This window comes from Delphinus delphis, chromosome 10 (assembly GCF_949987515.2).
Source record: "Delphinus delphis chromosome 10, mDelDel1.2, whole genome shotgun sequence".
NCBI classification, from domain to species: Eukaryota; Metazoa; Chordata; class Mammalia; order Artiodactyla; family Delphinidae; genus Delphinus; species Delphinus delphis.
In genome coordinates, this window is record NC_082692.2 from 41,306,495 (window position 1) to 41,320,379 (window position 13,885).

The 13,885-nt window shown below is 43.8% G+C and overlaps 1 long non-coding RNA gene across 1 annotated transcript; it reads left to right on the plus strand.

The window, feature by feature from the left end:
• Positions 1-768: 768 nt before the first annotated feature.
• LOC132432112 (uncharacterized) lies at positions 769-9,126 on the plus strand. The gene is made up of 3 exons (XR_009520838.1): positions 769-1,016; positions 7,238-7,356; positions 8,287-9,126. It is a non-coding gene; the product is annotated as an uncharacterized lncRNA (long non-coding RNA).
• Positions 9,127-13,885: the final 4,759 nt, after the last annotated feature.

Here is a 13,885-nt window from a genome sequence, read left to right on the forward strand (position 1 = left end):
AATATTTGGGTGAATCCCTGCATCTAGGCTTGGATGACGTTCATGCCACCTGGCAGGTAGGTGGGAAAAGTTTTGTTAGTCCCAAGTGTTCTTTCATCGCCCCACAACCAGACAGAGCCTTTTAGTTTTAAGACACGAGGGGACCAACATTCCCAGTCCATTTGTGAATGACCCAGAGAAAGAGGTAGGAGAAAGGAAGATGCCACATTTAAACCACCCTGGAGGAGTCCCTGAAGCCCCATTAGTATCTCAACTGCTTGGTCTAATTGAGGGGTGTGTGGTACAGTGTTCTTTTTTACCTGAAATGAATTGATTGGTTAGTGAATTGGCTGATTGATGGGCACTGGGGATCTAAACATGAAAATTATATGATCATACCACTTAAGGAGCTCAGAATTTAGTGGAGAATATGGAGAAATATTTATGATATTGTTTGATGAGGGCAACAATAAAGCAAGTCCAAGATAGAAGGAATCTTCCGGGCTTTGTGTTAGACAAGACGCCTCTGGGAGGCCCTCTTACCTGCAGGCTAGTATGGGCTCAACTCCAGCTCCAGCTCTTCTAAATGAGGCCTGATTCTAAAGATCACAGATTATCTCATATCTGGAGCCAGGCCCACTGTCTAAAATTTCCCTGTGGTTACCAAGTTACTGGTCTGGTCCCTACAGGCCCATTAATTATTATCCACCTCACGTGGCTACTTCTGGAGCAGACACTGGACAGGTAGTGTTGGGAACAGTACAGCATGTGTTTGTCCCAAATAATCTTTGAAACAGGTCCTTTCCCAGATTGGCCGCTGCTGGGGAACCAGTACCTTTGCTTCCTGATTTCTATTACACCCCTTCCTGCAGCCCTGTCTCCCAGGGCTGGCTGGACAAAGAGTTCAAAGGACAAGACACCAACATGGAGAGACGGGAAGCTCAAGAGATGAGCAGTAAATACTCAGCACATCATAACCATGGATCATCTAGCAGCACATGAGAATAGATGACCCTGGAGGGCTGCAGTTATGTTGGGTAAATATGCTATCTCTGACACTGAGTAGTTCTTTCTGTGCTAGTATTTGGGGAAAAACAATCCTTGCTATATGGAAAAGTGTAAAAGACATTCTGTTGAGAAGATGAAAAACATGCTTCTGTTTTAGACAAAGCTTGTGACAGTTCAAGGATTGCTTATCTTTTGGCCCAACTGAGCTTCAGTGGCTTAAAAATAAAATAAGAAAAATAAATACAGGTATTCTTGCCTTCTCATTCTACTTAAAGGCACATTTCCCAAGCTTCCCTTCTCCACCTGGAAATAGGAATTGAGAAATATTCAAGAGATCCTACATAAGACTACAGTTTCAATAACCTGAAGACAAATCCTGTTCTTAGAAGTAAACGCTTGGTTCTAAGAAGCTCTCTGAATACTGGGTAGCACTTAAGAAACTACAGTCACTGGCTCAGATAACATAATAACATAAAAACTACCATGTATTAGGTGCTTATTATAGTCAGGCAAGCTTCTAAATGCCATATATATATATATATATATATATATATATATATATATATTCTCCTAGGACATAAAAGATTAGCAGCCCCTTCAGGTTCTGGTATATTCTAAGTTGGGTTAACCCAGAAACTGTCATGGAAAGACAGATTCAGCAAAAAGGCAACAGCCAATATAGTACATCGAAGTCCCTGTGGCTTAGTGGTAGAGATTGGACATTGTGCCCTTAGGGGAAAAATAATGAGGTCAGAGCGGACTGGGCTAGATCAGGTCTGGCATTTTCGCCGCAGAGCCTGGATTCAAAGATGATCTGATGCGAAGCCAGGCAGACAGTTCAGCCGAGGCACTCATCCGTAGGGCCCGGCCGGAAAGACAGTTTGGGTTGAGAATACGAGCACACCCGATCAAAGCCATAGGCTGGGGAGAGGGCTGTGGGAGCTGGGAGAGGAGCCTCAGCCCCTGGGACAAAATGGCAGGTGCTTTTTATAGAGCACTGGGTCTGAGGTGCTCTGGGGGGGACCCCGTGAAAGGCTCAGGGGTCTACAGCACTGTTTGGTGTGGTTTGGTGACCCAAGCAAAGGAGGGGACAAAGTACAAGAATGACAGTAGCAAGGAGAAGTGCCAGAAAGTGGTTATCAACAAGCATAAGAAGAGGATTTTATCCCCTTGTCAACTGAAAAAAGTGCACAACCTAAGAGTTGAGAATTATGTTTTATTCGGTGGACTTGCTGAGGACTTGAGCCCGGGAGGCAGCCTCTCAGATAGCTGTGAGGAACTGCTTCCAAGAGTAAGGGAGGAGGCGGGACATAGAGTTTTTGCAACAAAAACCAGGGAGTTGGAACATCAAAAGGTTACTGTTAATTAAAGAAAACCAGACATCTCAAGTTAAGGATTTTAGCACTTTTCCATGTGTGGGAAGGTACAAGAGTATGGGCTCACTGAAATGATTCCTTTGATATGCACCTTAGCTCTCTGGGGCCAGTATCCTCCTTTTTTCCATCCTGAAGCCCCTCAGGGCGCACTGTTGGGCGTGGCTGCAGTGGCTGAGGGCTTGATGGCTGCAACATCCTTGGTTTACTGATATGGTAGGGCGTCATTCTTCATCCACACCCTGCTTCAAGCCCTAGAAGGCTATCCCAGACTGTGATTCAGTCTTCTTTTCTGTCAGTTCGGGGATTCTGATTCTTAATAGTATCCACTTTTGGCATCCCTATTCTTATGATTGCTAGGGGTTTTTGGTTGTTTAAACCCTGCCTGGCTTGTACCGATAGGCACAAATGCCAAGTGTTTACCACTAAGCTCATAGGCTTGTTAAAGAAATGGCAGTGCCAAGAGGTTGCAAGTTACTACTGGTAATCCATGAGTAGGGTGTTTGGTGCCTCGTGATATCCTTTATTTCCTAATTCCCTAAATCTAAAGGACTGGCAAGCTTCTTCTGTTAAGGGCCAGATGGTAAATGTTTCAGGCTTTGCTGGCAACACCCAGTTCTGCCATGTAGTGTGAAACAGCGATAGATAATAAAACAAATAGGGGTGACTGTGTTTCAATAAAACTTTATTCACAAAACAGGCAGCCATCAGATTGGCACATGGGCCCCCATTGCTGACCCATGATATAAATAAACAGACAAAACAAACAGGTAAATTTAACTTTCATACTCTCCACAAGCAATTTTTTGTTATTGTTTTTTCCTAAAGGATGGGGAAAGGAGGAACCATTTTGCCTGCGTGGAACTACGTTACTGTCGTTTCCCTTCGATCTTACATTTGTAACTTTGGAAGCTAATAGCCTTAAACCAAACTTCATGCCTGCTTTTAAGATACAGAAGGGGCTGGAATATATTATTCCAGGCTTTCTTTAAAGAGGGGGGCCCCGTTTGCTACTTTCCCTTCCAGCTGGTGAAGTTCTTTGCACACAGCCAGCCTCTGGCAAGAGTGGAGGAACTTCTCTGAGGTGGCCTCTATTTTCTTTCTCCCATGTCATGGCCAGCAATGACTAACTCAACAGCCTTTGTAATTTTACCTTCTGGGATGACTTATCTACGTACAGAGTTAATAATAGATTTAGAGACAAGGCAAATACCATTTCTTCTAAAACTGAGAAAAGTATCAAAACAGAACTCAAGTGAAAACTAGAAGAGAGTTATCCCTACCCAAAACAAGTCTGTTTGCCCTCCTCATATAAGGAATGAAGATACTCAGGCCAGTGGGCAGAACTTGATTGACTCTAAATTCTCTTTAGCAATTAGCAAATTCATCACCTGTTATTGTCAGCATTGCGTCCTTCCAAAAGAGATGTTGAAATCCTAACCCCTGGTACTTGGGAATGTGACCTTATTTGGAAAAAAGGTCTTTGGAGATGTAATCGAGGTAAGTTGAGGTCATTAAGGTGGCTCCAATCCAGCACCCTAAGGGAAGTTTGGACACAGAGACACACAGGGGAGAATGCCATGTGAAGCACAGGGACACATAGGGAGAAGACGGCCATGTGACAACAGAAGCAGAGTTTGGAGTCATGTAGCTACAAGCCAAGAAATGCCAAGGATGGCTGGTAACTTCCAGAAGCTGGGAGGGAAGCACGGATCAGGTGCTCCCTTGCAGCCCTCCAGAAGGAACCAACCTGCTGGTACCTTGATTTTGGCCTTCTTGCTTCCAGAACTGTGAAAGAATAAATTTCTATTGTTATAAGCCACCCAATTTGGGGTCATTTGTGAAGCCCTAGAAAACTAGTCCAACACCCATGGGCTGATATAAACTAATAACTCAGATAAATTCTGTGCAGGCTTACCCTCTGCTTATGTTTGCGAAACACCCTCTCTCCTCCTATTTAGATACCTCAGGAAAGGAATAAACTAATAATCCTGTCATCAAATGCAACGGGCTACCTTCTGGTTTTATTTTTGATTTATCTTTCAGCTAAGCTGGGACTTTTAAAGCCAAATGGAAGTGAGCATTTTAATTCTCTCCTCTTTTTGTTATGTGAATTCAGGGCCCGAGCCAAAGGCAGTTTGGCAAACAGTAAGCCACTGGTAGTATGACTGCAAAACCTGATATGTCAGCTATTGTCCTCCTGTATTTGCAGCGTCTTTGGGTGCCATGAACTCATGCAATATAACAAAGAAGTGTATTGTCTAAACTCTTCTGAATATATGGCTCGTGTTCACATAACTCCTTTTGTCTTGGTCTGTGCCTGTCAGAGGGGAATTCTCTGGTGTCTTTGTTTTCCTGTAGAGCTTTCCCCTCTAATTTGATCTGTGTTTGATGACATGGATAGAAAGAGCACCGTGCACCTGGCATAGCAGGATCGCAACAAGCACTGCTGAGTCGTTCTGCAGTGCTCCCCGCTTCCCAGGGGGGCCCGCCGGAGTCAAAGGAAGGAAATTTCCTGGGAAGAAGAATCCTAATAGCTAATACTTATCGAGTGATTCCTCCATGCCAAACATTCCTCTAGCAGGATGTGGTGGATAAACAGCAAGTTCTCTGTAAAGCACAGAGAACCGTATTCAATATCCTGTGATAAACCATTATGGAAAAGAATATGTAAAAAAAGAATATATATATGTATAACTGAATCACTTTGCTGTACAGCAGTAATTAACACAACATTGTAAATCAACTATACTTCAATATTAATTAATTTAAAGAGTAGGGTATGTAAACCATCATATTAAATGACTTAAAAAATTTATTTATTGGCTGCGTCGGGTCTTAGCTGTGGCACGCAGGATCTTTCGTTGCAGTGCGTGCGCTCTTTGCTTCGTTGCAGTGCGTATGGGGCTTCTCTCTAGTTGTGGCGCGCGGGCTTAGTTGCCCCGCTGCATGTGGGATCTTAGTTTCCCGACCAGGGATTGAACCGGTGTCCCCTGCATTGCAAGATGGATTCTTAACCACTGGACCACCAGGGAAGTCCCTTAAATGACTTTTAAAACGTAATAAATATTGATAAAATAAAATTTTAAAAAGCAGGATGTGGGACTCTTCTTTGAGTTGTGGGACCTGCCTGTGTAGTCCACTTGCCATATGCAACCTGCAAGTGTTGGGACAAACAACTACCCCCTTAGATTTTCCCAGCACCCTCCTGGGCTGTAGAACTCCATCCGACGACCTTTAGGTGAGTGCTTGCTCAGTCACAGAGCTGCTCTGGTCCCCTTGTCCCCTCTGTCTGTCTCCTTCTTTCTCCTCTTCCTCTTCTGAGTCTCCCTCATCCTCTGTCCCTCTGCCTCCCTTTTCTTCATCTTACTTGTCCCTTACGTTCTCCCCAACTGGCTCTCCCTTCCCCATTCCCTCCCCCTTCATCAGGAGGAGGCCATGGCCTCCTTCCAGGAGTAGAGTTGAGGGCTTCTTGTCTCTCTTGGAGAATAGATCTCATCAGGCTGCCTCCTGCGGTCCTCCCAGCCCTGAGCCTCCTACCACTACTCTCTCTCTCTTTTTTCAATCCTCAAATTTTGATCTGTAATTTTAACTGTAAAAGTCAGAAAATACTGTCTGAGGAACACTGTGACATCAGAGCCTTAACCCTTTAATACAGTTTTCATATAAACTCTTAATCACCGGACAGTGGCTAAAATATATTTGCTTAATTGCTTATTTACCGGCACTGTGCCATTGGTTTAATACACATTATTGGCTTTGATTTCCATGTTAACCCCATTATCTCAGTCCTCAGATAAGGACTGAGACTTTAGGAAATTAAATGATAGGCCAAGTTCGCAGATATCATAAACGACAGAGCTGGAACCTACACTTATGTACCAGGGAAGGGGTGCCAGGGAACGAATTCCCATCCTCAGGGAACTGGCTACCTGGTGCAGGATGGAAAACCTGCAAAGGAAAAGAAGAGAACTTGACTGCTAGTATTATTGGGTATTGCATGAGCCATCAAGTGTGTGCCACATGTGTTATCTCAGTAATCCCTTTAATAACCCTGTAGTGACCATGCCATTATTAGTGTGGCCACCATAACTTCCCCCTTAGAGATGAGGGACCAGAGGCAGAAATGGGGCTCGAATGTAGCAGGACGGAGATTCAGACTCAGGCAGGCTTCCTGGGGCTCTGGGTTCTTACCCACTTGTCTAAGCTGAGGAACCTATTTCTGGCATCTGGGATTGGGGAGGAGCGGCATTTGAGCTGAGTTTAGGGAGGAGAGGAGTTTCCGCAGGTGGAGATGGGGAAGGGTATTCTGTGCCCGGCATGGCTGGAGCAGAACGGAGCAGTGAGGTCCCCACAGCTGTGCAGACAACTGGGAGGAAGGTGGGAGCCCGGGCAGTCAGGCAGACAGTGCTTTCTCCTTTATATTTTAGAGGCATGATTTATTATTTCCAGTTGAATATTGAAGAGAATGAACTTTACTGTTGAGCATTTGTAATTGGAATAAATATATCCTTATCTTTAAGGATAAGGATATATCAGAAGGATATCCTTATCTCTTCTGAATGGCTATTAAAATAATCTGTTGGGAAGCATCACAGCCATTCCTCCTTGGCGCTCTGGGCACCATATGTGTCTAGGGATGGTCTGAAGGCAAGAGCTGGCGTTCAAGTCCAGATTCCGCCCTGTGACTTCATCTTCCTCATTCTTCTGCAAGTCTGGGGCAGTAACACGTGCCCCAGCTTATCCTGGAAAGACATTTGGCCTGGAGGCCAAAGAGAGAACAGATGTGCAAAGCTTCAGAAGAACGGTGCTGTGGAACTCTAAGGAATCAAATATCTTTATTATTCTAATGAATCTGTTCTTTTAATACACGGCAGTCATTCACATCAGCCACAGGCAACTCAGTATAGAAATGTTTCGGCCTGGAGTAATCTGTAGAGCGCCCTGGTGTTTTCACATACGTGATCTAACTTCATCTTTACAATCGTCTTATGAGGTAAGCAGGATGGTTATGATTAATTGCCATTTTTACAGAAACTGAGGCCCAAACCATTTGTTTAGTAGATGCTGGATTTAGGTATAAAATGCCAGTTAGATTCCTTTCCAAAGACGATATAAGAGGCCATGAGGGGAAAACCCTCGCTAAATTTCTTGGCAAAATTCAAGAGAGGCAAGCGTATAGGCTTTATAATGCTCTTTGATATAATGCATGGTCCACAGAAACACTGAATTCCTAAATCTTTTTAAAAATTCATCTGGAAGTTTGCCTCTTTTGCTTTGACCCCTGCAGGTAGAATTTGCATCTCCTGTGGTGATAACACGAGGCTCTGCACACACCCTGGGGTTACACATATTGCATCATCCAACAATCACTTGTTCACACGTCTGTCTCCAAGCCTCTCCCTCACCACACCCCGGCCCCCAGGGACAACCAGCCAAGGTCTAGTCATCTTGGATCTCCAGCACCTAGCAGGTTGCTAGAGGTAACAACAGCTCAACAGGTATCTTTACGTTTTTCACAAAAGGAAAACTTGTTGACTGCATAACATGTAGAGACATTTAAACAGTAAAAAATATCCTAAACAAAATAAAGGTTAAAAAATGGAAAAATAAGAAACAAATGCAAATGTCAAATCCTCTCATCTATGAATTAGTGATTATAAAAATATTATAGGACTAAGGTTAGCTGGGGGTGGTGTTGTCATTCGGGTCTGTGTGTGTGTTGTTTTTAAAAACAATAAAAAAATTCTGAGGTAAGTATCAACCTACTTTTACGGATTTCTAATAACAGCTCATAGGATGTAGAAATGATCTCCATTCTTTTGAATGTTTCCATCTGGTCATGTCGAAGTTCAATGATGGCTTAAGTGATAATAGACGTTTTACTTTATTTTAATTAATTAATTAATTATTTCTCTGCAACAAGAGAAGCCACTGCAATGAGAAGCCTGCGCACCGCAACAAGGAGGAGCCCCCCCTCGCGGCATCTAGAGAAAGCCCGCGCACGTGCAGCAACAAAGACCCAGCACAGCAAAAATAAATAAATAAATAAATTAGACCTTTTATTTTAAACAAAATACAATATTTATCTGACTTATTCTCTACAGGGTCCAGTGAAGTGGAAATAATGTATGCATAAGAATTACATAACAACCACCTATATATATTTGAAAAACACTACCTTAGGAATTGTAATTTTATCAGCAGATGTAGCCTCAGTTAAAAAATAGTAGTTAAGCTAAAAACAGATGACTCAAAATGACTTTTAAAGAGAGAGAATGCAGGAAAATTTCCCGTAGCCATGGGTATGCAGGGGTCAGATGCCTTGAAAGCAGAATCCAACCTGCATGTGACCTGCATTCCAGACTCCTTAACCTTCCTCCTCCCCCAGGGACCTGATGGCTCAGGGGATGCACTGATCCTCTTGGACCTATGCCCAAGGCTGCTTTTTGAATAGAAGGGCATTAGGTCTCAACTTAGCCCTCAAAACAACACACATTTATTCTAGTTCTGTAAGTTAGAGGTGTGGCTTTGCTCTCTGGTTTCTCTGCATCAAAGTGCTGATGGGCTGGTCTCTTATAGACAGACTCATTCCAGGCTCATTCAGGTTGTTGGCAAAACTCAGTTCCTTGCGGCTGTAGGACTGAGGTCCTTGTTTTGTTGCCAGCTGTCAGCCAGGGGCTGGCTGTAGCTTCTAGAGGTCTTTTTTTCAATCTTTGCACTTGGACACCTACACCTCAACAGTGCAGTGAATCCTTCTCCCACTTGGAAGTTCCCTGACTTCCTCTTCTGGCTGCATCTCTCTGGCTCCAGCTGGAGAAATTTCTCTGGCTTTAAGGTCTGAAGTGACTAGGTTGGGTCCGTCTGGTGAGTCCAGGATAGTCCTCACCTCAAGATCCATAACCTTAATGACTTCTGTGAAGTCCCTTTTGCCACATGACATGACATATACACAGGATCCAGACAGTAGGGTGTGGCCATTAATCAGCCCACTGTAGGGTCACTTGAGAAAATTGGAAATTTAATCAGCTTCAGCCGATTTTTGTCTGGTACAGCCATTTCCTTTTCTTAGTCCATTGAGCTTTTTTTCAGTTGATGAAGCTGCCAACCAGCTCTCTTGAGCTTTTTTCCCGTGGGAGATAGTCCATCTAGCTCTCCAAGAAGGAAGTTGTTCATTGTAATTCTTTCTCCAGATCTTCAGTCATCTTCCAGTTGGAGTTGTGTCTCCAATTCATGCTGCTGATGCTTTCCTATGTTTTAGGAAGCTTTTTCCCTAAGAGGTAAATTCCTCGACTGGTTTTCTGCCAAGTTTCACTGCATGTTCTTGACACAGTTCAGGCGATATCTGAAGTTTCAGTTGAAGTTCTTGACTTTCACCTTTAGGTTGTGAATTTTTAAATGTTAAGATATTTGCTCAGTTTGGAAACTTTTCATTCGACCTGTAAGCTCCTCATCCATTGGATTTTATTCAAATAATTTAAAATAATTCCTGGTCTTCTCTTTTAAACCCTTTTAAGGAAACGTTTAAGTTAGCAGCATCAATGAGTTTCTTCAAAGTGACTTCTGACTGACAGTTTAGGCAGCCACGTGTGGTTCACTATTTTCATCTCATTCGAAGTTGCCATCATCCATAATCTTCTCTAAACAGAGCAGACAAATGTATCACCTTCAGTATAGTTTCAGTTAGAGATTTTAACTGGTTGCTTTGTCATTCACAACCTGTTTCATTCTCATGGTTTGAGTTTTCAAAGGGTTTTTTTTTTCTGTTCTTTAATTCCCACACTTTCTTCCATCTCATAACTTCTAGGATAAGCAGTTCTTTGGTTTCTAAAATTTTTTTAATTTTTGGCTGTGATGGGTACTCGTTGTTGCGCACGGGCTTTTCTCTAGTTGCGGCGAGCAGGGGCTTCTCTTGTTGTGGAGCATGGGCTCTAGGCATGCGGGCTTCAGTAGCTTTGGCTCGCGGGCTCTAGAGCACAGGCTCAGTAGTTGTGGAGCATGGGATTAGTTGCTCTGCAGCATGTGGGATCTTCCCGGACCAGGGATCGAACCCGTGTCCCCTGCATTGGCAGGTGGATTCTTAACCATTGTGCCACCGGGGAAATCCCTCAGATAAGCAGTTTTAGGCTTTCCTGAAGATGAGTGTTTTCATCCAAACCACCCATCATTTCTCTCCAAAGTTGTTCTACGTTCTTCTGAGATGCCTTTAAGATATTTTTGGTGTGTGTTACTAGGCATTGGAGGATTTTGATGCGTCTTCAAGTGACTGTGCGTCTGTCCTTGAAGGTGAGCAACATCACTCCATGAAATGAAAGGTTAGGAGCCTCGCTTTTCCATCATTTGTCAGGAACCTCTACTTATCCTCAAGGGAAGAGATGGACACGTTCAGATTTTTGTTGAGTGCTCGTAACCTCAGAGGACCAACCTCCACTAGAGGTGACTCAGGCCTTCTTGGTCTTGTAAGCGGTCTGATCTTCTCTCTGATTTTACCATAGTCTTAATCCCTGGCACAAAACCTTTTGGCTCACTCTTTTTCCCTCCTTAAAGTACGTGGGCACTTTAGTATAAAGAGCAGATACCAGAATTACTGGGAAACTCACAGAGAATTGAGCATCGTCCCCAGCATTCGGACAACACAGGCAGAGCACCACACAGCTGTTCCAGGGCTGCTGGAAAGACAATTCTGTGGCAGTCAGCAGGCCCTCTCTGGCTCCAGAGAACACTGCAGCTCTGTCTCTGGTTGCCAGTGACCTGTGAGCCACAATTGATGGCATGGAATCCTGCAGAGTTCTGACCCAAACAAGTGCCTGATATCCAGGGCAGACCATCAGTGGGGCTGGGAGATGGGGAGGCCAAGTTCTGTAAAACAGGGCTCTCTAACTCTGCTCTGCGTGAGCAAAGAGAAAATGCACGAAGAGAAAGTGGAATGATGTGCGTGGTGCATTGGGGAAAAACGCAAATGGCTGACTGTAGCCAGAGAAGCACTGGCCTCCGTAGACCCTGCCTGGCGAACCTACAGCAAAATCCCTACTGCTAAATGCCAATGGCAAACCTGGGAGGCATCAAAGCAGGGCTGGGTCATAACCCGTTCTCTGCACAGGAGTGTGGCAGGGCCTATGGTGGCATTTTCTGCAGCAGGGGACTCGTGTGCTCTATCCCTGTTCACCTGCTCACTCTTCTCCTGATTTAAAGTTTTCTCCTGCAGCTCAGAACCCTGGTCTACCTCTGGACATCACAGGGACCTCTCATCCCTGAGGACTCCCTATCTTGTCTGTGTTTGGTCAGTGCAGGCAGGGACAAGGGACTGAAGGGCTTCACCAAAGGCACTAACTTATAGAGCTGGCTTTCAACTGGAAGAATTCAGGAGAAATTGAAGTGTTCGATATTTCATGGATTTTCGGTGGAGCCAGTTTGTCGCCGTTCCATCCAAGCATTCCTGGATGGTGAGGCTCCCCTCCAGTGGCCCTGCCACCTTTAGCACGTGGCTCCCACGCTTGCCTGGGTTGGTCTGCAGTCCACTGCATCACCTTCAGAAGTGTGCCTCCATGGAGAGCCTCTGAAGAGTGGGCAGGTCCTTCTTCCAGCTGAATTTGCTGACTTCTTTTTTTATTTTTTTTTATACATGCCACATTCCTAGTATCTCTGGAAGATATCCTAGTATCTCAAGCCCAGAGTTTTATTGTCCATCACCCAGGACTGTGCCATGAGTCCTGACTTGTCCTCAGTATCTTTATCCATGAGGGAAATGAGAGAACCATCAGTGGAGGCCTGTCTGGGGACTCTGAAGGGCTCCAGGGTTCAGGCTGCAGGTGCCCTGCTCCCAGGAGTTCTTCTATCTATGGCTCATTCTTGAACCAGAAAAAGCCACCTGGGTGTCAGTGGGTGGGCTCCAACGTTCTCACATTTCTCCATGTGGCCAGGAACATGGTTGCCCTCAAGACGTGTTTAAAGAAATGAACATTACCTAGTAACTCATTCAGGTGTCATGTAAGTCAAGGGGATGAAATCAGAGCGGCTCAATCTCAGAATGCAATCATGTAACAGCATGATGAGACATATCTCTGTCTCTATAATCTCCATCTCTATCTCTTAGTTCTCTCCGGCTGGGGATGCTGTAATAAAATACCATAGACCAGGTGGCTTAAACATAAACAAATATTTTTATTTCTCACAGTTCTGGAGGCTGGGAAGTCCGATATCAGGGTGCCAGTGTGGTTGGGTTCTGGGTGAAGGTCCTCTTCCTGGTCTACTGATGGCATCTTCTCATTTATGTCCTCCATGGTAGAGAGGGAGGGCTAACTCTTCCTCTTCTTACAAGGACAGTAATCCCATCATAGGGCTCCACCCTTATGACCTAATGACCCCCCAAAGGCCCCCACTTTCAAATACCATCACATTAGGGCTTCAACATATGAATTTTGAGGGGACACATTCAGTCTATAACAATATAACTATGTTTATATAAATAACTATATATAGGACTAGTTTCAGCATTCAGCTGGTATTTATTTAGTGATAGATAGATATAGATCTATCTATAAAATTCAATAAAATCTATATATTCATATATGTACACATTATTTGATAGAATATATATAAGTATATAAACATAGTCTATAATTATATATAATTATATATTATTATACTATATTATATTACTTATAGTAAGCACTAAATAAACACTTACCAGCTAACTGCTGAAACTAGTCCTAACCTGCTTTTAAAGATTTGGCAATTATAGAGAGAAAGTATGCAATTAAAAAAAATTAATGGAGAAATAACTATAGAAATATTATCAATCTTCTGAGAAATTTAAAAATAAATAGGTAGGGACTTTCCTGGTGGCGCAGTGGTTAAGAATCCGCCTGCCAATGCAGGGGACACGGGTTCAAGCCCTGGTCCAGGAAGATCCCACATGCCGCGGAGCAACTAAGCCTGTGCACCACAACTACTGAAGCCCACACGCCTGGAGCCCGTGCTCCGCAACAAGAGAAGCCACCACAAAGAGGAAGCCTGCTCACAGCAACAAAGACCCAACGCAGCCAAAAAAAAAAAAAAAAAAGGTAAATATAGAGTAAGGTTTGGTTGGATAATTCCTTTAGCCTGTGATGTTTCTCAGCAATTGAATTCTTGGCTTCCAGCTAGTTTGGAGGAGTCCTCGTTGTCATGGTTGTGTACTTTGTTGTGCTTCCCTCTTCCTGGGGCAAGGGAAAGTGCTTTGAATATAGTAGACGTGCAATAACTATTGATTAAATAAATGATATTGGAATAGGAATCTAGCAAGTGGTTAAGTCATGATGGTTTTGCTATTTCATTCATTCACTTAGTTATTTACTCAACACAAAGTACTTATCCCCTGCTGCACACCAGGCATCGTTCTAGACACTGGACATTTACGGCAGTGAATAAGACAGACAAGTTCCTCGCTCTGAAGGAACATATTCTAAAAAGAGTGGCAAAGTATCAACAAACCAGTGAAAAAATATCTAGAAGTGGTAGCTGTGGTGTGGTGGTATGAGTCCAGG